This window comes from Oryctolagus cuniculus, chromosome 9, assembly GCF_964237555.1.
Source record: "Oryctolagus cuniculus chromosome 9, mOryCun1.1, whole genome shotgun sequence".
In the NCBI taxonomy this organism is placed as follows: domain Eukaryota; kingdom Metazoa; phylum Chordata; class Mammalia; order Lagomorpha; family Leporidae; genus Oryctolagus; species Oryctolagus cuniculus.
This window is the reverse complement of record NC_091440.1, coordinates 125,455,974-125,478,086: the sequence shown is the minus strand read 5'-3', so window position 1 is coordinate 125,478,086 and position 22,113 is coordinate 125,455,974. Positions and strand designations below refer to the sequence as shown.

Below are 22,113 nucleotides of genomic sequence, written 5' to 3'. Positions count from 1 at the left end.
AGGAGCCTGGAATTCCATCTGGGTCTCCAACATGGGTGGCAGAGGCGCGAGCACTCTGGCCACCCTCAGCTGCTTTCAGAGGTGCAGTAGCAGGCAGCAGGATCAGAAACAGAGCAGTCGGGACTTGAATAGGTGCTCATATAGGACTGCCAGCAGTACAGGCAGTGGCTTAATCCCTGTCATGCTGGCCCTGAGAAAGCATACTTTAACAAATAAAAAAGTCTTTAGCAGTTTTGGGACAGTACTGAGCCAGTAAGAGATAAAGAAGGAACAAAATAAAGGACAAAGACACCAAAAGGTGAGATTACAAAAGCTTGGGACCACGGACAACTCCTGGCCTGGACCAACAGACAGGTGACCCTGTCACTGCAGCAAGCCTGGCTCCACACCTCTGATTCCTCCTCCAGTGCTTCTAATACAGGTCCAAGTGGGAACCACTGGATACACCGTACCTGCCTAGGATGGGAGAGGATGAACTCTCCTTGGATGATGCTAGCATTCTACAGCATCTTTCCAATTTACAAGCGCACAGTTCAGTTTTCAGTACAATATTAACAACATACAAGACTAAAACAAAAACAATAAAATGACAACAAAAAAGAGAGGGAAGAACCAGCATTGGGGCACAGTGGGTTAATCCACCATCTGAGATGTCAGCATCCCTCATCAGAATGGCGGTTTGAGTCCCAAGTGCTTTGCACTCATTCCAGCTGCCAGCCAATGTGCCTAGGAAAGCAGTGGGAGATGGCCCAAGTGCTTGGACCACTGCCCCCTACATGGGAGAACCAGATGGAGTTCCAGATTCTTGGCAGGGCCACCATGTGGGGAGTGAACTGGTAGATGGAAGATTCTCTCTCCTCTGTAACTCTTCCTCTCAAATAAATAAATATTTTGAAAGGGTGGTGTCTGGAGATACAAAATAGTTGAGCGGGATTCGGATACAGGCACAAATAAGAGTTAATGAAGAGCTTTTTAAAATGCATTCCTTTATCTGAAAGAGGGGTGGCCTGGCTTCCGGGGTCTAGGGCTTCCTCTTGGGCCTCTGTCACACGGTGACACCAGTGCTGCATCGAGGTCATCAGCTTCTCAGTGTTTGCTGACATCTGACTTCCCCGAACCCCTCCCCCTCAGCACCTGGACGGCTTCTTTCTCTTGTGTTCCATGGTCGTCTCTAACACTTGTCATTATTCCTCTGCACTCTCAGAGGGCTACTGTTTCTGGGTCTCCCGAGAGAGCTGTGGGCTCAGAGCACTCTGCCAGATTCCACGACTGTCCTCACATCTGTCTTCCCAGAGCTGCCTTCTGCTGGGGCCCTATTCCTTTTGGGGTGGCCACGTCTGATCCCCTGGGTCCTCAGGATCCAGGGTCTTCACTCGCCCCTCTGCTGACATCAGCAGGGATGATATGTGACACGTGGACACCCTCCTGCTCTCGGTGGCTTAGTCCCACCGTGTGTTTTCCAAATTTCATGTAACTACTGCCATTCAGTATTTGGTTGAAGGTGGTGTTCGTAGGTTTTTCTTTTATCTATCTTAATTACTCTAATTTTTCAAGAAGATATGTGAAGACTCACAACTCAGCAGCCTCTGTTGCTGCCATAATCCTGCTCAACCCACTCCTTCCTTTGCGAAATATTTTCCATCACTGGACCCTTCACTCGTTCTCTTTCTAGCAAATTCCTTCTCAGCCCGTTCCCGAGGCTCCCATTCATGGCCCCAGCTCCCAAATGCAGGCGTTCCCTGAGCACTGAACCTCTAACTTTACCAAACTCTAATTAATCTTAATTCTATTACATTAAACAATATCGATCCATAAATCCTTAATTTACATCTCTAACCCTGCTAAGACTGACTGCCACCAGATTTATTTATTACACGGGTATCTAAAAAATAAAATATCCAAGTTAAGTCCAATGTCAAATTCTTCATTTTCCTCTACCAAACTGCTAGTGCAACAAAAAACAAAAAAATTGTGAAATCATTTTTTAATTTTTTTCTTTTAATCTTTCATAATCCACACATAGTCTTCAGAAAATCCTACTGGTTCTAACTTTTTAATTCTTTAACTCTTAAATGATAAGTAAAACGTGTGTCGGGCACTGTTCTCAACTTGTTTATTTGAATCTATATATTAATCTCATGATCCACAAGCTGAACACCTGTCAGCCTATGCACTGCTACATTCTGGCCTACACTATGCTAATTTCTCAGCAGGAGTACTATACGAACACCCTTGTCACCAAGACCCCAGCCTTTTTCCTAGTAATCAGAAAAATCCTTTGAAAACTTAAGCCCAATCACACATTGGAACATGAATTCTATGAAGAGGCAGGAATTAATCGCTGCTGTGTCCACAGTGCCTAAAACAGCCCAGTGGGTGGTCAACAAATATCTGAATAAAGCAAGATCACACATCTGTCCAAAATTCCCAGATGGCTTTCACATTGCTTCACATAAAAAACCTACCATCATTCCCATGGCCCAAAACCAACATCACTCTCTTCCTAACTCCCTCCGTGGCCTGGTCTTTCCTTGCTCATTATCAGAACACTCAGGATCGCTCTTGCTATGGATGTTGAGTTTCACCTGCTAACCCACCCCACACCCATATAATAGATGTTCACTTCCTCCAGAGATCATGTTCAAATGAACCTCACCATAAAACCTCCGCTGACCATTCTTACATACAATGGTGCACACCCATCACTATCACTCATACTTTATTTTTCTACATAGCACCTTTTACTATCAAATGCTTTGCATTTATTTTCTGTTGCCTGTCTCTATCAACTAGAATGGGAAAGATAATGAAGCCACCTTCTGAACACCATGGTACCTGGAATGGTGTGGAGAACATAGATACCAGCAAGATTTCAACTTTTGACAATGAGTTCTATTAGAAAAAGTGAAGCTTCGTGTAATGTTGAATATGTGTGTCTCCAACGGTACCTTACACACAGTGTCAGTTCAATTAGCAAGGACTGAATAGGGAAGACAGAGAATGGGCTGGATTTGAAGGCTACATACACCTAGGAAGTGAGAAGTATGTTTACTTTCTTCTTCAAAGATAGCTGTTTGACATCAAAATACAAATGCAACAAAAGTAATTTACAGCAAAGTCTTGGAAAAAGGAGACTAATATACAGGCACATAAGATGTTTGCTGAACCAATCAATGGAACTGTGATCGACGGTCCTTCCTCTGACATATAGTAAACGTTTAAGTTTTATCTGTTAAATCAAGGGAGCTGGATTAGCCTTCTGACTTTCTGAACGCCATTTCGATGCAGCATGCTACAACTACATCAATCAGTCTCCTTTAAGTACTTCAAACTCACTGTCAGCAATCAAATAACCACATTGTAACACACCAGGTTGCCCAGATACCAAAAGAAAAACACCAAGAAAAACCAAATAGTCATACACAGAACTGAAATTTTTATTTCAAGAATATTGAGCCAAAGTTTTACAACCTATCTTCAAAGTAGTTAAACACAAATCCAACCACAAAGATAGCTTTCTTTCAAAATGTCAAACCCCAAAGCATCAGTAGAAAGGGAAAACTCAGGAAAGTACTTCACCTTAAATAAAAGTACGCAACTTTTTAACAAGAAGAGACTTCAAAGCTATACAAAGCCAATGCATTCACTCAGAAATGAGCAAACTGGGGCCCCCACGGGGTCAAGGAGATTTGTTCAAACAGGGAAAGGCAAAGCCTAAATGAGTTCCATCTCAATGTGTATTTTAAACTGTTCTGTGAAAACTAAACTACTAAAATGTATTCCCATTTCTTCATCATTAGGTTTCTCTTCTGTATGAAATGCACAAAATCCTAGGTCACATATCACACTCATTGACAAAAACAGTACACGTAACTGTTCACATTTAGTAAAACCTAAAATAGTTATTCACTAGCTCATTACTACCAACCGTAAGATTTTACCTGAAAAAAATGATGCAAAGTAAAATGTTTTTCTAAGATTATCAGATGCACATTTCCATCAATCCAACACTACTCATAACCACTCCAACCCCAACTTCCTGCTTGTCAAGATGTTTAGATATATCTAAGTCTCATGTACTTAATATGCCTGAACATGAATGATAATCAGAAAATATTTGTTGCTAGGGTCAGCATTTGGCACAGCAGGTTAAGCTGCTGCTTGCAATGTCAGCATCCCCTATAGGCATGCCAATTCAAGTCCTGTTTCCCATTCTGATTCAGGTTCCTGCTAAAGTACCTGGGAAAGCAGTGGATGAGGCCCAAGTGTTTGGGTCCGATCAACCACGTTCAAGACCCAGATTGAGTTTCCGGCTCCTGGCTTCAAGTAGGCCCTGTTCCTGGTTGTTGCAGGCATTTGGGGAATTAAACAAGGGACAGAAATCAATCAGGCTCTCTTTTTCCCTGCACCACCCCGTCTGTCTCTCCCCTGTCACTCTGCCTTTCAAATAAAATTATATAAATCTCTAAAAAATTATGAATAGAAACATAAACATGAACCACATAATCAACAAAAATAGGTGCTTTACAGAAAATGCTACGTAGGCAATTTTGTTTTTTTTAATTACGTTACTACCTTTAATATATCAATAGCAATACTCAATTCAGATATATGAACTAAGATTTTTTAAAAATCTTAAATTATGACACAAATCGATAAACATTTCTAACTTCACATACAATTACTGTTAGCCATTTCCAAGCCAAGTAGAACCCATACTAATCATCTCTAATAAATTAATCCATGCAAAGCAACAGAATACCCTGCCACACAGACTGTTAAAAGCCAGCATCTGATTGATGTGCTTGGAATGAATTATTACAACACTTTAAAAAAAAGTGCGGGGATAAAAAACAAACTCCAAAGACCAACCAACCGTTACAGCCCACCTATTCGAAAGCAGCTGCTTCCCACTTTCCAAATTCTTTGACCAGGAGCCAGGCTATAATTAGTGACCAGAGCAAAATTAAAACTAATGCCGCCTCATTGAGAAAGGCTTTCCGATGCAGATTTCACTGCCACTTTCTCTGAAGCCACAAGATTACATCTCTTTCACAACAACTAATCAACTCTATTGGAGAAGGCAGGCATAAACACCTCCAGATATTCCAAAAGGAAATTTGTGGAGGAAGAAATCAAAATAAAGATAGTAGGACAACACCCAACCAATGCAATAGAAACAGCATAAAAGTTTCCCCTAGTGAAATGTCAAGAATCCAGCACACGAATATGGAATAACTGTAATTGCCAATGTGGCACAAAAACAATGTACGTGTGTACATTCTGTCAGAACGCAAGAAAAAACAACCAAACACCTCTCCAACACTCAGTGTCCCTCCCCACCATTTGACAGTTCCAACAAGCCTGAGTGCTTTCCTAAAGGGAGCTGTGATCCTTGCAATGAAAGTAGGTTTTCCTGGCACAACATTACAAATGCCACTGGAAGTCTTTCCCATGAATAAGCATCCAATTCCTGCTTCACTATTCCATCTCACTGTTGAGTCTCTCTATACACTCAGTAACAAGTAACAGCAAATGACAAATCCTTCAAACGATTTCCCAGTCTCAGAGACTACTTCAATTATTTTAGCCAAATACAAAGCTGAAGAAAAATAACCACGTAAAAATCATTCTAAAGGTACGAAGTAACACTACACGCCCAAGTTAAAGCACGTTTGCCACAGTCCACTGCCCCAGTACTGAAATAGATGACTTTCATAGATGTGTCTGTCCCTTTATGATAATTCTCAGTCTCAAAGGCTTAGGTTTAATCTTTGGTCCCATTCCTTTAATGTCCATCCTAACACACTGCAAGGGTTTTATCAGCAGACAGAAACAAAACCATCGGCTTTGCTGAATCTTCTCAATAAAAATAAGACGGTGCGGCTGGCGATGAGGTGCGGTGGGCTAAGCCTCTGCCTGTGGTGCCGGAATCCCTTATCGGCAGCAGTTTAAGTCCTGGATGCTCCTATTCCGATCCAGCTCTCTGCTATGGCCTGGGAAAGCAGTTGAAGATGACCCAAGTCCTTGGGCTTCTGCACCCGCATGGGAGACCCAGAAGAAGCTCCTGGTTCCTGGCTTTGGACTGGCTCGCTCCAGCTATTGTGGCCATCTGGGGAGGGAACTGGTCGATGGAAGACTTTTCTTTCCATCTCTCCCTCTCTCTAATTCTACCTCTCAAATAAATAAAATCTTAAAAAAAAAGACAGCAAAGCAAACTTTTGGAATTTTCCTAAATAAATACAAGATGAAGGCATGCAAAGAACCTCACAATCGGCTTCTATCAGCACAGAAATAACTGATTTTCTGTATGCTAATATAGAAAACCCAAACATGACGATTGCAAACATGCCAAAGCCAAAACTTGAAGGAAAGGAATTGGTAGTCAGCATACGAGGATTGAATAAATGGGTCACACTGCATGCATCTCTCTGATGATAAACACAACCGCTCAAGTGAAACTGGTCACAGCTGATACTTGACCACCACAGTGACATTACTCCTGTCACTGTCATGTCCCCACCTCCTCTGCCAATCTCCCAACCTCCTCCAGCTAAAGAACAGAGGCCAAAGCTCTCACAGCCGGAGCAACGCAGCCTCTAGCCAAACCCTGGCCAAGACCCTGGTTACTCTGTTGACTGGACTGGTTCTGTCACTACTGTGACTGCAGTGACAGCACAGTGTCATCATAAATGCTCCAGTTAAGAAAGAAGGGGCTGGCACCGTGGCTCACTAGGTTAATCCTCCACCTGCGGCGCTGGCATCCCATAAGGGCGCCGGTTCTAGTCCCGGTTGCTCCTCTTCCAGTCCATCTCTCTGCTGTGGCCCAGGAAGGCAGTGGAGGATGGCCCAAGTGCTTGGGCCCTGCACCCGCATGGGAGACCAGGAGAAGCACCTGGCTCCTGGCTTCAGATCAGCACAGCTCCATCCATCGTGGCCATTTGGGGAGTGAACCAATGGAAGGAAGACCTTTCTCTCTGTCTCTCTCTCACAGTCTGTAATTCTGTCAAATAAGTAAGTAAAATAAAAAAATAAAAAAATAAGAAAGAAAGAAAGGAAGGAAGGAAGGAAGGAAGGAAGGAAGGAAGGAAGGAAGGAAGGAAGGAAGGAAGGAAGGAAGGAAGGAAACCAACCCCACTGGGCACCAGATTCTGAAGATTATTATTGATGTCCCACTTTGTAAAGATCATCAAAGGTGAGGTGCTTTGAGAGGCAGATGCCCAAAAGCAACTCGAGCTGAAAGCAGGGAGAAAAAAGAACCAACAGGAAAGGCGAAAAGCAGGAAGCAAAGGGTGAAGGAGAAAGGAGGAACCCTTTCCTAACCCTAACCCTAATGCTAACCCTAACCAGGAAGAACTGTGGGGAGGAGGCGGGAAGAGCAGACACAGCTTGCAATCCACAGCAAGGCTGAACCTACTCACATGGATCAGGACCACGGCAACAAACCCGCCCCACTCTGCCCTTCCAGAGGCTGGCATCCAAACAGCAAGGAAGGCTGTCCAGCCCGCTGATACTCAAGACAACACTCGTCCTGCATGCATACAGAAAATCCAAAAACACTGTCCCATTCACGACAGAAACCTCTCTCAAATTCTGGGTGTATGACTTTTCACATTTTAGACTCCTCTCTAAAGTCTGGTTTTATTTTTAATCTCAGGTAACAGAACGTTCTAGTAACAAAAATTATCAATATGGGTAACACTTTGATCAAGAAAAGCAGAGTGGCTTAATAATCACAACCACTTTTTAATGTTTCAATTACTATATATTCTGCACTTTCTTGTTATTGTCATTCACCTTCACATATTTAAGTAAACTGAAATCCATCTCTGGTGCTTGTAGTGAGTTGAACTTTAATCCCTAAAGCTTTTGTCTAAATCATAATGCCTAGTACCAGTGAATTTAATCTTATTTGGAAATAGGGTCTTCAAAGACATGTTACCCACCATAAGATGGATTGTCCTGCATTGGCCGTAAGTCTAATTAATGGGGCATTTATAAAACAACAAGACAGACATGTGGGACACAGAGATACAGGACAGAGGGCATTTGAAAACTGAGGTGGGGGATGGAGTTACACGTCCACAAGCCAAAGACTCCCAGGCACCACAAGAAGCTCAAAGAAGTAAGGAAGTATTAACGAAAGTGTGTGGCCCTACCAGTGTGTTACTTCAGATTTCTGACATCTGTAACCAATTTCTGGTGTTTTAAGCCACCACATTTACAGGAATCTTCTAGAAGTTCTAGGAAATGAACACAGATTTTGGTACCAAAAAGTGAGTGCTGCTGTAGCAAATTAAACTTAAAGAAGTGAAAGCCGTGGGGGTAAGTAAGGGGCGAGGCTGGAAGAAGTCCTGGCACCAGAGTGGACAAGTCTCGATGGCCCAGAAGAAGGCACTGGTAGACTGTGGACATTCAAGGCGATCCTGGTGAGGGCCAAGGAGGAAGTGGACACCAGATCGTCCTAGAGAGAGCCCCCATCACCTCAGAGAGGAGACAGGCCATTCTGAACACACTATCACTAGCAACAGCAGCACTGCAGGTGCTTCTAGTGAGGTCCCAGAAGCAAGTCAGGAGCATGTAACTGAGATGCTAGGAGAGGATCTCTGCTATAAAACCACGAGAAACTGGGCTGACCTGTGCCCTGCTGCTGGATGGAAAGTAGCCCCTAAGCCATGGACTTCCATATTTAGCTGAGGAGACCTCTAAGCAAAGTGTTGAGGATACAGCCTAGTTTCCCCTTACTGCTGGTAGTAAAAAACAAAAAGGAGGAGATAAACTTAGGAAGAACGCAAGAGGCAAATAGCAACCAACATTGATTGCTATGGGAGGTTATTAGTCTAACTATATTGCATACTAGAGTTAGACAATCCACTACTGCAAAACTGTGATATGGAAAAAGGTCAAGGGCATGACCACAGAAATTTGCTGAGGAGATTAGGTATATGACTGGCTTATGGATTCCAACAGCCACCTCAGCAGAAGACAGGAATAGATACAGGGTTATCCAGGGAAGACTTGTGGAAAATCCACTCATTTAGTCTCAAAAATTCCTCTTTACTTTAATAGAGATCCACCAGGTTTTTGAGAATGTTACAGTAAGCCTTGGTGGAAGGGGACAGGATGGGATGAGATGAAGATAGGCTGTCTGACTTCCTCGATTCTACAGGGAGGAAACAGCCTGATGACGCGACAAGGTACTCAGTTCATGGAAAGTGCAACTAAGAGATAAGTTTATGCTTTAGAAAAAAATTATTTCTGTAATCTGAGCATAGTATTTTCATAATATGCAATTCCCATCAAAAACCCTTGATACGTTGGCCGGTGCCGTGGCTCAATAGGCTAGTCCTCTGCCTTGTGGTGCCGGCACACTGGGTTCTAGTCCCGGTCGGGGCGCCAGGTTCTGTCCCAGTTGCCCCTCTTCCAGGCCAGCTCTCTGCTGTGGCCCGGGAGTGCAGTGGAGGATGGCCCAAGTGCTTGGGCCCTGCACTCGCATGGGAGACCAGGAGATGCACCTGGCTCCTGGCTTTAGATCAGCACGGTGCGCCAGCCACAGCACGCCGGCCACAGCGGCGATTGGAGGGTGAACCAACGGCAAAGGAAGACCTTTCTCTCTGTCTCTGTCTCTCTCTCACTGTCCACTCTGCCTGTCAAAAAAAATAAATAAATAAATAAAAACAAACAAACCTTGATACGCACAATCTTCTAGATCAAAGGATGAGTCTGAGTATAGAGCTGGAGGTACACAGAACAAAGTGATGAGCCCAGAAACAGAGGCTGACTGAGCCACAGGCAGAGAGTTACAATAGAGCTGCAAGTGCAAAAGGTGACAAAGCCAGAAGCATGAGCACAGAGGGCAACTGACCTGGAACACAGACCCAGGCACAGACCAAGCTGGGGCCATTAAGTGCTGTGGCTGCAAGTCATGGGCTCAAAAAAACAGAGCCACTGGGCCAGAAGCAGAGCATCAAGACACTGGGGATTACTGTCAGTCTTGAAGACAAAGGGCTTTACCCTGCTGGGTTCTAAACTTGCTTGAGACTGGTAATTCCTTTATTTCTTTTACATTCCCTTTCAGATGGGAATGCAATGCCTGTAACACAATTATATATAGAAGCAGATGCTTTGATTTCTAATTTTGCAGATCTAATGGAGACAAATTTTACCCCAGGACCAATCAATCCCATGCGTCACTGAACCCTGGTTTAGATAATTTAGCTGCTGACAGTTGGGACTTCTGTGCAATGATATTTAGATGAGATTTTGGACATAGAGCTGATGCAATACAGTACGATGAGATTTCCAGAGACATTTGGTCTTGGTACACATACTTTGCACTGTAGAGGAAAGGAATTTTGAGTGGCCAAGAAGAAAACTGTAAGTTAAGCTCTGTCCCTTCAAATCTGCTCCGTTGGATCCAGCATTGTGGCATAGCAGGTAAAGCCACATGGCCTGCAATCCCAGCATCCTGTACGCACTCTGCATCATGTCCTAGCTGCTCCGCTCCCAATCCAGTTCCCTGCTAACACATGAGAAGAGTAGCGGAAGATGGCCCAAGTTCTTGGGACCCTGCTACCCAAAAGGGAGATCTGGGTGAATCTATTAAGTGTGGCCACTTGCAGGGGAAAGAGGGAGTGAACCAGTGGATGGAAGATCTTTCTCACTCTCTAATTCTGCTTTTCAAATAAATACATAAAAATCTACTAAAAAAAAAAGTCTGTTCCAAGTTCTAATCCCAGGTACTTAGGAATCCCTTATTTGCAGATAGTATCAAGTTATGGATCCATGAGTTAAGATTTAGGGGGGCCTAATCCAATGACTGATTGCATTTTAAGGTCAAAGAAGGGAAGACAAGAGACATGGGAGGAAGAGACAGAAACCAGAGTCATTCTGCCAGAGCTTAGGAGCTGACAGGGGCCAAGGAAGCTCCTGCCCTGGAAGCTGAGGGGTAGTGGGGCCCTGCCAATCCCTAGAACTGAGAGCAAAGAGAATTCAGGGATTGGAAACCATGAACTTCATGATAATTTATGGCAGCCCTGGCATACCATACACCACCTTCTCCCTGAAGAGCTTCTTCCTGCACTAGCCCACAAGCCAGAAAGGCCTCACTTCCATTTCGTCCCATGTGTTCCCAAGACACCCAGCACACGAACACAACAGGGCACATCTCCTTATAAGATGGTGCTTCCGTGTGTTACAAACAACGACTGGTGTCTAGCCAAGTTACCTCTCCCAAATGGAATATGGGCGGTTTAACGGAGGTCTCAAAAATGCACTAACAGCAGCAATAATACCAGATGCTTACAAGAGAAGAGGGGGTATATACAGATACTAACTACTGCTGAGACCCAATACAATGAAAGCCCATGAAGAGAAGTTTTGGTCTTCCTTTCTGCTGTGTGTTACTTGTAGGAACACAAAGCTACAATGGGAGTTAAAGTTGACAGAACACAAAAATGCGTGTGCTAACTGTAATAGCAAAACCAACAAAGGTGAACTCAGAGTGTGAAAAGGGGAGAAACAATTTAACAGTAACACAAAAACCTCCAAACACTCAGGATTGGGAGCAGCAAGGCCTCTGGAAGTAAAGGTGACAGGAAGGCTAACAGAAGTGTTGATAGAAAGCTTGTTGTTGAAGACACAGTAACCTCAGAGCCCTGCAGAGCTCTGAGGTTGCCCCATGCATTGCCTGTAGAGCTAGCTGTGAGAGATCAGTTCTCTAGGTAGAGGGTCTAGGTAGAGGGCAATACACCAAGTGTCCAGGACACCACAGCAAAGTTACTCCAAGTTTCGTGAGTAAATGCGGAGCCCCAGAAATCATCCTTAACTATCCTGGACTCTGCTCACCAGGCAGGAGACTAAATGGGCCTTCTCAAGGAAAAGTAATGAAACAGTAAACAACACAAAACCAGGGCCAGGCACCTGGTGCAGGAGGTAAGACACCCAGTGGGATGCCCACAGCCTGTATCTGACCGCAATGCTTCCAGTCCCCGCTCTGTTCTCCAATCCAACTTCCTGCTAACGTGCCTGGTGGGAGGCAGCAGTAACGGATCAAGTACTGGGGTCCCCAGCATCCATGTGGAGGAGCCAGACTGCGTTCTCAAGCTAAATCTGGGGCATTGTGGTGGATGAGTCTGCTGAAGTACAACACCAGCAGACGGAAGAGCAGCAGCAAAGGAATGTACACTTACTGTGTGCACGGGGCAGTCAGCAGAGTCCTAGCTCAGCAGCCCAATGCCATTCAAAACCTTACACTCTCCCCTTGGGAGGAGAGCAGGAAGTGAGTGTAAACACAGTTCAGAGGAGTGGTAAATGATTCCTAGGGGAAATGAACAGAATACGTAGTAGACAATGGGCCATGACAAAGTTCCACTGGGATCTACAGGAGGTGCGGACAAATGACAGGAAGGGGAGGCACAGGGGAAGAGGAACACAGGCAGTATGGTTACACCATGCCGAAGTCCCTCAGGGCACCCCACAGGACAGCGTTCTGAAGTGGGGGTGAAGAGGGGCAGGAGAAATCTAGACTCCTCTCTGGGGATTTCATTTTTCCCAGGTTAATGACACTTGATGTAGAGAGTCCACGACAATTACATTTCTTTAAGAAGATTTATTTATTTGAAAGGCAGAGCTGCAGAATGAAAGGGAAAGACAGACATGTTAGCAAGGAGCTAGATAGAAATCAGAGCAGCAAGGACTTAAATTGGGGCTCACATGAGATGCTGGTTTAACAGGCAGCAGCTTAACCTGTGGCACCGTTCACACCAGCCCCATGGACAGATCCTGAATCGAAGGCGACTTTTTTAAAGTTTTCCACTTTCCTTTCGTTTAAAGTGCTTGGCCTGTCTACGTTAGACACATCAGGGCACCATTTCTGGAGCCTCCACAGATTCTGGCTCAAAAACAATTTCAAGACGGCAGTGGTAGATTAAACTGAGAACCAGGCCCTTCTTAGAATAGGGTCCTAGGAAGGTGCACATCCATAATTTCAGCTCTGCTTCAAACACTGGCACTAGCAAAGGGCAGACAACACACAGCCTTGTCAGATCACTCTGCAGACAAGCCGCCTGGGTTGGCACCAGTCTTCTGAATGAAAGCTTTCATGTCCCACTCCTGAGTAAGAGATGGTGAGGGTGCCGAGTGTGTGTGTGTGTGTATCTATCTATCTGAATGTCTTTTCAAAGATATTATGTTAGGAAATAATGGAATAAATAATGAAAATATTAACATTCTCAAAAAATAAGGAAATCTGTAGAATGCACAGACCAATAAACAGATACCATGAAGAGAGAACACTCAACGAAATACAAAAAAAAAAAGTCTTAGAAATTCAAAAAATACAATACATGAAACTATCAACTGGAAAATAAAAATGAGGAAAAGTATCCAGAAAGAACAGAAATAAATGAATAGAAAATGAATACAGGAAGATGAACAACCTGGTAAATCCAGGAATGAAATAACAGTTGTTAGAGGGAAGCCAAGGAAAAGAAAAGAGTAATTCAACAACAACAAAGCATTCAAGAAACTCCCCAGAACTAAACACTACACGCCGATGGGGTGGGTATGCAGAGTAAAGGAAATCTCCAAGAGTTCACACAAAACCGGAACTGAAAACTTGATTTTTCTGTGGGAATTACTCCTAAAGTCAAGGTTCTCTAAAAACAAATGATTTTTATAGATTTTCAACTAGGATAACAAGCCCTGGGGTGGGAGCAAGTTAAAATGAATAATTACTAGGCATAGACCTCACAAGCGTACCAGTAAATAACCAGCACAGTTGAAGAACAAAGCATAAATCCACCTGTTGGAGACAGAATTCTCAATTAAATCACAACAACTCAGTTAAGTAAGAGAAAACATGTATGAACCACACGAATTAACAAAAAAAATTTCATGAAAAAAATGAGAAAGAATATACAAGACAGGGGTGGAGCAAGATGGCAGCTAGGGAGCTCCCACATCAGCTCCCCACAGAAAACCAACTTCAACAGCTACTTACACACCTGAAGCCAGCTGAGACCACACTGCCACAATTAGAAAAGACTAGCTGTAGGAAGCAGGAGGGAGAGAACCACCCACATCAGCAAGCTCCAAGTAGCTCAAGCTAGAGACAGATATCTCATCACCCTCTTGGGAAAATGAATTAAGTCCAAACCTTACACTTGAAACCTATCCCTAGGACCCCACAATAAAAAACAGTGAGGGACACTGTATCTGCCTAAGAGCTATGTGGCTAAACGATACTTGGATCACCCCTCCCCAACCCAGGGCAGACAATGGAGCAAGACTCCAGCAGCTGGAGAGTACGGCATGCAAGAGAAGTTAGGATCTGGCCTTGAAGCTCAGAGTCCAGTCTGCCTCCATGAGGTCCAGTACCTCCAGAGGTCCACAGGCCTCCATCCCCAGGCCAGTGCTCACGGACACCGCCTCCAGACCATCCCTGATACCAGGCGAAGGTCTCGGCCCCAGCGGGATGGACAGGCTCTGGCAGGACTCGCACTGGCACTCTGATATGGGATGCAGGTGTCGCAAGCAGCAGCCTAATCCACTGCACCACAACACAGGTCCCTTATTTTTTCATAAAGACCAAAAAAATTTTAAAAAATAGAAATCATATTGATTATCTTTCCTGACCACAACATAATAAAACTAGAAAACAGTAACAACATAAATTTCAGAAACTACATAAATAAGTGAAAATTAAATCACTTCTGAACAACCAATGGATTAAGGAAGAAATTAAGAAGAAAAGTTTTAAAATTCTTGTAATAAATGAAGATGAAAATACGATATTCTAAAATCCAAGGGACAGAGGAAAAGCCAGTGTAAAAGTAAACTTCATAGCAATCAAGGCCTCAGTCAGAATGGCAGAAAGATCTCAAATCACAACTTATTCCTCAAAGAACTAAAAAAAAACAAGAACAAACCAAACCACATATTAGTATAAGGAACTAAGCAGAAATAATTTAGACATTTTTAAATACAAGAAATAAAATAAAGAACTAGTTAATTAAAGAAATAAAATTGGCAAGCCCTTAGCTATACTAAAAAGATTCAAATAAAATAAAATCACAGACAACCCAGTAACATAAAAAATTGCTAGCAATTATGATACAGTAACAAATTTGATAACCTAGAAGAAATGGACAAATTCCTGGCCATACATACCTTACTGTGATTGAATCATGAAGAAACAGAAACCTAAGCAATCCAGTAACAAGCAGTGACCATCAATCAGTAATTGAAAGCTGACCATCAAGGATTAGCCCTGGACCAGACAGTTTCACTCTGAACCCCACCAAATGTTAAAAGAATTAACATCAATCCTTCTTAAATTATTCCAAAAAAATAGCAGAAGAGTCAGGGACTTATAAGGTCAGCATTTACTGGACACTGAAACCAGACAACGATACAATAAAAGAAGTGAAGAGGGGAGGGATGCTATAGGACAAGACCCTTGATGAACATAAATGTAAAAAACCTCAACAAACTACTAGCAAACTGAATCCAACAGCACATTACAACTATTATTCCAAATGAGCAAGTGGGATTCATCCCAGGGATGCAAGGACCAATCAAAATATGCAAATCAGTAAAAATGACATACCACATCAGTAAAAACAACAAAATCAAACGATTATGCCAACAGATACAAAAAGGGTCTTTCATAAAATTAAACTCTGAACAAATTAGATATGAAAAATGTATTTCAATTTACTCAAGGCCATATTTCATAAGCCAATAGTTAACATCATACCAAATGGGGAAAAGCGGAAGGCTTCCTAACATCTGGAACAAGAGAAGGATGCCCACTTTCACAACATTTATTCAACACAGTACTGGAAGTCCTAGCCAGAGAAATTGGGCAAGAGAAAAAAATAAAGGGCATCCAAACTGGAAAAGAACAAGTCAAATTGTCACTGTTTGCAAATGACACAATCTTATATATGGAAAATGCCAACAACTCCACCAAAAACACTACTACTACTGCTACTACTAACTAAAGAACTGAGTAAAATTTGCAGGATACAAACTAAATGAGTTAGTACCACTGTTATATACCAACAGTGAACAATCTGAAAAATCAACCAAGAAAGCAATTTAATTTCCATTAGCTACAGCAAAAAGAAAATACCTAGGAGTAAATTTAAGTCAAAGACTTCTACAATTAAAACTATAAAACACTGATGTAGAATTAAAGAGGACACAAAGTAACAGAAAGACATTCCAGGTTCACACATGAAGAAACAGTATTGTTAGAACTTGCATACTACCCAAAGTGATTAACAAATCCAAAGCAATTCAAACTAAAGTATCAATGACATTTTCCATAGAGCTAGAAAAAATACTACTACAATCTGACTGGAATCACAGAAGACTTCCAACAGCGAAAAAAATCTTTAATGAAAAGAATGAACCAAGAGACACTTTATTACCTCACTTCAAAATATTCTACAACTGTAGCAATTAAAACAGCCTAGTGATGGCGTAACAACAAACACATATACCAATGAAACAGAGTGGAGACCCTGAAAGTAACCCACACTTCTACAACCCAATGATCTTTGACAAAGGTTCGAAGAACATGCATTGGAAAAAGAACAATCTTCTGAATAAATGCTAGGGAGATTGGGTGAGCTCATACAGAGGAGTAAAAATAGACCCTGATCTCTCACGATGTACAAAAATTAACTCATGACAGAAGATCGAAAAGTAAGACCCGACACTTTGAAACATCTTGAAGAAAACATATAGGAAACACTTCAGGACACTGGAACAGGCAGTGAGTTTTTAGTTTAGACCCCAAAAGCACAGGAAACAAAAGCAAAAAAAATAGAAAAATGGAATTTCACCAAACTAGGGATTCTTCACTGCAAAGAAAATAAACGAAGCTATCTGCAATTATACATCTGAAAAGAGCTACATGAGCAGAATGCAGAAGGAACTCGAATCAAGAGGAAAAACATGCAGATAATCTGATTTTACCATGTCCAGCAGACCCGGAGATTTCCCAAAGGAAAACGTATACATGGTCAATAGGTACACGAACAAATGCCCAACCTCACCAAAAACTCAATGAGATCTTCTCACTTCAGTTAGAGTGGCAACCATCAGAAGACACAAGATAACAAGTGCCGGCCAGAATGTGGGAAAACAGGGACCCCTGTACACTGTTGGTCAGAGTGTAAGTTAAACTAAAAACAGAACTGCCACATCGCCCAGCCATCTGGCAGCTGCACATACATCCAAGGCAAACGGAATCACTGTTCCAGAGAGAACACCCCCATGAACACTTCACTGTTCACAACAGACACAAAATGCAAACAACCTACATCCATTAACTGACAGATGGATAAAGAAAGAGGGTGAACCACTCTTCAGCAATAAAAAGGGGTGAAACTGTCATCAGCAACAACGTAGATGGGGCCAAAAGTTATTTTGTTAAGTGAGTAACTGAAGCGCAGAAACACAGGAACCAGAGGATCTCACTCACAGGTGGGATCTAAAAATGTTGATCTCTTGGAAAAACATGATGGTGGTCACCACTGGGGAGCACCTGCAGGGACAGAGGGAGACGTAGACAGGTGGATGAGCGGCACTAAGTCACACCAGAGTAAGAGGTTCTGGGGTCCTACTGTGCAGTAGGTAACTACAGGTAACGTGACTGTAGTGTATACTCCTCTTAAATAAATAATTTTTCAGTGTTTAAACTATAAAAACCTTTAAATTCTGATGAGCTAGATATGTAATGCATATATGTACTAAAATATCCATATGAATCCTCTAACAGTTTTTGTATGCAGTTAGTATTTTTTAAATAATGAACACACAAATGAAACTACTCAAGATAAACAAGAAGTTGTTCAGGAAAGGAAATTTAACAGGTAGTATAATCCACATGTCAACAGCACTTACCCAAACAAAATCATGTAAACACAAAATACAGAAAAAGTGAAATTTATGACAGAAGTACCTTGGGAAAATAGAGCAATTCTAAGTGCATATGAGAGGTAGGAATTTGAAAAACAGAAAAACCAACAAGTAGAAATATTATAAAATGTAGCATTTAGTAACATAAAATGGAAAAATTAAAATTAGTTGCGTTGGGGATTCCAGACAAATGGCAAGAGGAGACAACAGGATCTGTGAATGCCGGTTCTTAAGACAAACGGTGAGAATGTAACTCCCAACTAGTGTTTGTAATTTTGATGAGAATTTTTAAAAATTAAAATATCCCTGTGCTTAGATCTTATACTCTAATACAGATAGTAAATGAATACCAAAGAATCATAAAATCCCTAGTTTTTTATTTGCAACAGGAACTAAATACATAAGGTTACACATACAAGAAAACTGCAGTACAATGAGACCTCTTCAGTGTTCATCAGAAGGAAGGTGCTAAATCAATGACAGTGAACTCACTAGATTATTAAGAAGATGCTCTCAAGAGACTGTCCTTCAATAACCTAACCAAGTCCTTAAGTTAAAAAGCACAGATGAAGGGGGCCAGGGCTGTGGCCCAGCAGGTAAAGCCTCCACTGGCAGCGCTAGGATCCCATGTAGGTGCTGAGTCCTAGCCGCTCCACTGCCAATCCAGCTCTCTGCTATGGCCTGGGAATGCATTCAAAGATGGCCCAGGTCCTTGGGCCCCTACAGCCACATGGAAGACCCGGAAGAAGCTCCTGGCTTTGGATCAGCACAGCTCTGGCCCTTGTGGCCATCTAGGGAGTGAGCCGGTGAATGGAGGAACTCTATCTCTGCCTCTGCCTCTGCCTCTGCCTCTCTGTAACTCTGCCTTTCAAATAGATAAATAAATCTTAAACACACACATACACACACACAGGAAGTGCTAGCATTGTAGTGTAGTGGGTAAAGCTTCTTTCTGCAATGCTGGCATCCCACAAGGGCACTGGCTCCTGTCCTGGCTGCTCCACTTTCAATCCAGCTCCCTGCTGATGCACCTGGGGAAGGTGCACAGCAGAAGGTAGGCCAGGTGCTTACACCCCTGCTGCCTATTGGGAGATCTAAAGAAGTTCCTGGATACTGGCTTTGGCCTGACCCAGCCCTAGCCATTTCAGTACACAAAGGATCTCTCTCTCTCTCTGTCTCTCCCTCTAACTCTGCCTCTCAAATAAATAAATCTTCAAGAAAAAAAAAGCACAGATAATGCCTTTTGTATTTAATAGAAAAGGAGAAAAACGAGTGTGTGTGTGTGTGTGTGTGTGTGTGTGAGCTTCAAAAAGTCTATGAATAAATGGAATTAAAAGTATATCTTCAGGACATGCTCAACCTGACTTACCTCAAATGGTAGAGTTAGAAACATACCAGGAGATTCCAATTCAATCCCATCAAGGTGGCATGTACCAATGCCATCTCACCAGTCCCAGTGATCAATTTCTGTTCAGAGTTGATCATAATGATAGGACTAAGAACCAAAGGGATCACATAAACAAGAATAGTGTCTGCTAATACTAGCTGATAGAATCAAAAAGGGAGAGAACAATCCAACATGGGAAGGGAGATATACAGCAGACCCATAGAATGGTAGATGTCCTAAACAGCACTCTGGCCTCAGAATCAGCCCTTAAGGCATGCGGATCCGGCTGAAAAGCCCATGAGAGTATTTCAGGCATGGAAAGCCAAGACACTCTGGCAAAAAAAAAAAAAAAAAAAAAAAAAAAAACAAACAAACAACAACAACAACAACAACAACTACCACCACCACCTAAATGAAGGATCTCTGTGAGTGAGATCCCAGTGGAAAGAACAGGTCATCAAAGAAGGAGGTACCTTTCTCTGAAGGGAGGAGAGAACTTCCACTCTGACTATGACCTTGTCTAAATATGATCAGAGTCGGTGAACTCAGGGGGCTTCCATAGCCTTGGCAGCTCATGACAAGAGCCTAGGGTGAATACTGATGCCATAAACAAGAGTGTCAATTTGTTAAGTCAACAACAGGAGTCACTGTGCACTTACTCCTCATGTAGGATCTCTGTCCTTAGTGTGCTGTACATTGAGATTTAATGCTATAACTAGTACTCAAACAGTATTTTTCACTTTATGTTTCTGTGTGGCAGCAAACTGTTGAAATCTTTACTTAATGTATGCTAAACTGATCTTCTGTATATAAAGAGAATCAAAAATGAAAAAAAAGGAAATTTGAGAGGTGGTTTATCATTTGTAAAATAACTGAATATGATTATTGTATATTTTTATTTGATGTTTCAATTAGGAAAGAAATGATAAAGGTATTTTATAACTAACCCATCAAATGGAAAATTCTAGTGTGAAGCTCTAGTCCTTTGATTATCAAAAAAAATGTTTATCTTGTGCAAAATATTAAAATCCACCATAGCATTTTCTTAACACATATTTTCCATACCTTTTGGAAAGATCTTTCATATATACATGAATACACACAGAGAGGGACACACAAACACACCCAATACATTTCTATGCACCTAAAGCATCTTTAGAAAGTTATTTAAGAAACCGTTACCATTGGCTGACACCACATAGAAAAGCCTGGCAGTAGAAATTTCAGTGACAGGACGTTATGCTACATAACCTCTTATATTTTACAATTTAAACTGTATGAATATAGTCCCTCAAAAATAAATTACCAACCTTTAGAAGAATAAAACCACAAAGTTTCTCACGCAGGGAGACCAATGTTTGAGGACCACGTGTCTCACACCAAGGCTGAGGACCAAGGGCACAAACAATCCCTCAGCCTCCAGATAAGTAGAGGCCTTCTCTCTCTGTCGGCATGTGGCTGACACTGGGCACTGGCTACACACAGCCAAGCATTTAGTAAATATTTATTGAGGAAGCAAACAGTGGAAGGTTCATGAGCCTAGAAGAAAGACCTTATTCAAAAGACCTTAGCCAGCAGCTAAGCTCAAATTTCCTCATGCACACAAAGGGGGCTAATTACCTCAAAATGATTGTGAAAAATAAACAAAGAGTACACGCCAAGCAGCCAGCCACTGCCTCACACCAGCATCAGTCCCACGCACATGGATCCGTCCTCCTTATCATCCTCGTCCTCTCACTTGTGACGAAGACTGCACGTGCGTTCCTTTCTCAGGGTCGAGACTTCCACACACGGATAAAGTCTGACGTTGAATACAGATAAGAATATTACATGCATATCAAAGAAATCTATTTTTTTCAAGTGAGGGTAACAAATATTCACAGAAAGGGGGGAAAGTTTGTAGAGTAAGGAAATTTCTTCTCCCTCTATGTAACCACAAAGATGATGCTTCCCCTAAAATATATTTACCAGAGTTCAATCATGCTGAAAAGAAACAAAGAAAAATTGGGAAATATATCCACTGGCAGAAAAATCAACAAACTCCACTACTTTCTTAAACTCCAGAAAACAGACAAGGTAAACGTGGTTTTAGTAACTCCAAATGACATGTATTTCAAGATTTCCAAGTCATTCAGCTCAATTGTTACATGAATGTCACCTCCTTAGTGGAAACTCTGCATGCTTACAATTAGACTCCTAAAATTTATCACACTGCACTTAATTCCCTTTGCAGAAAAACCTGCTGGTTCAGAAGAATAAAAACACTGAGAGTTTTAGATACAGAATTAAAACTCCAGAAGAAATTATCTGTGACATACAATACGCATCACATCTTTCAGAGGCCCAACTATTTGTCTGTCTCTCCTATGCTGGCAAACAGTAACTAAAAGCCAACAAAAGCATGGCCTCAGAAAAGTGTCAAGTTTTCGGAAAGTAGTGTTCCAACAACACACACCTTCCATCGAAGAACTGAGGCATCAGCCAGGGTAGGACAAGAACTTCCCCATAGGACCTGTTAAACAACACATCATTCTTAGAGAAGTTACTTTATCACGTGAGTCACAACTATTCCCTAAGCACTTGCTGCATTAGAAATCTGCCATCCATTCAGTGATCTATTCAGTCACGCAATCACTGAACTGGGAAAGACCACACAAATAAAACAGGCATCATCCTCCCTCCTCTATATTTTACTAATGACCTAACTATAGGTGAAGAAATTGAACTGCTGGGCAAACTTTTTCCCCAACTCCGCTTTGCCCTGTGATAGGAAACTCAGTACCTCTGCCTGC

At 42.2% G+C, this 22,113-nt stretch overlaps 1 protein-coding gene across 25 annotated transcripts in view; it reads right to left on the bottom strand.

The window, feature by feature from the left end:
- The window catches only part of CCDC91 (coiled-coil domain containing 91), a 344,415-nt gene that overhangs the window by 172,929 nt on the left and 149,373 nt on the right, over nucleotides 1-22,113 (bottom strand). The window lies entirely within an intron of this gene.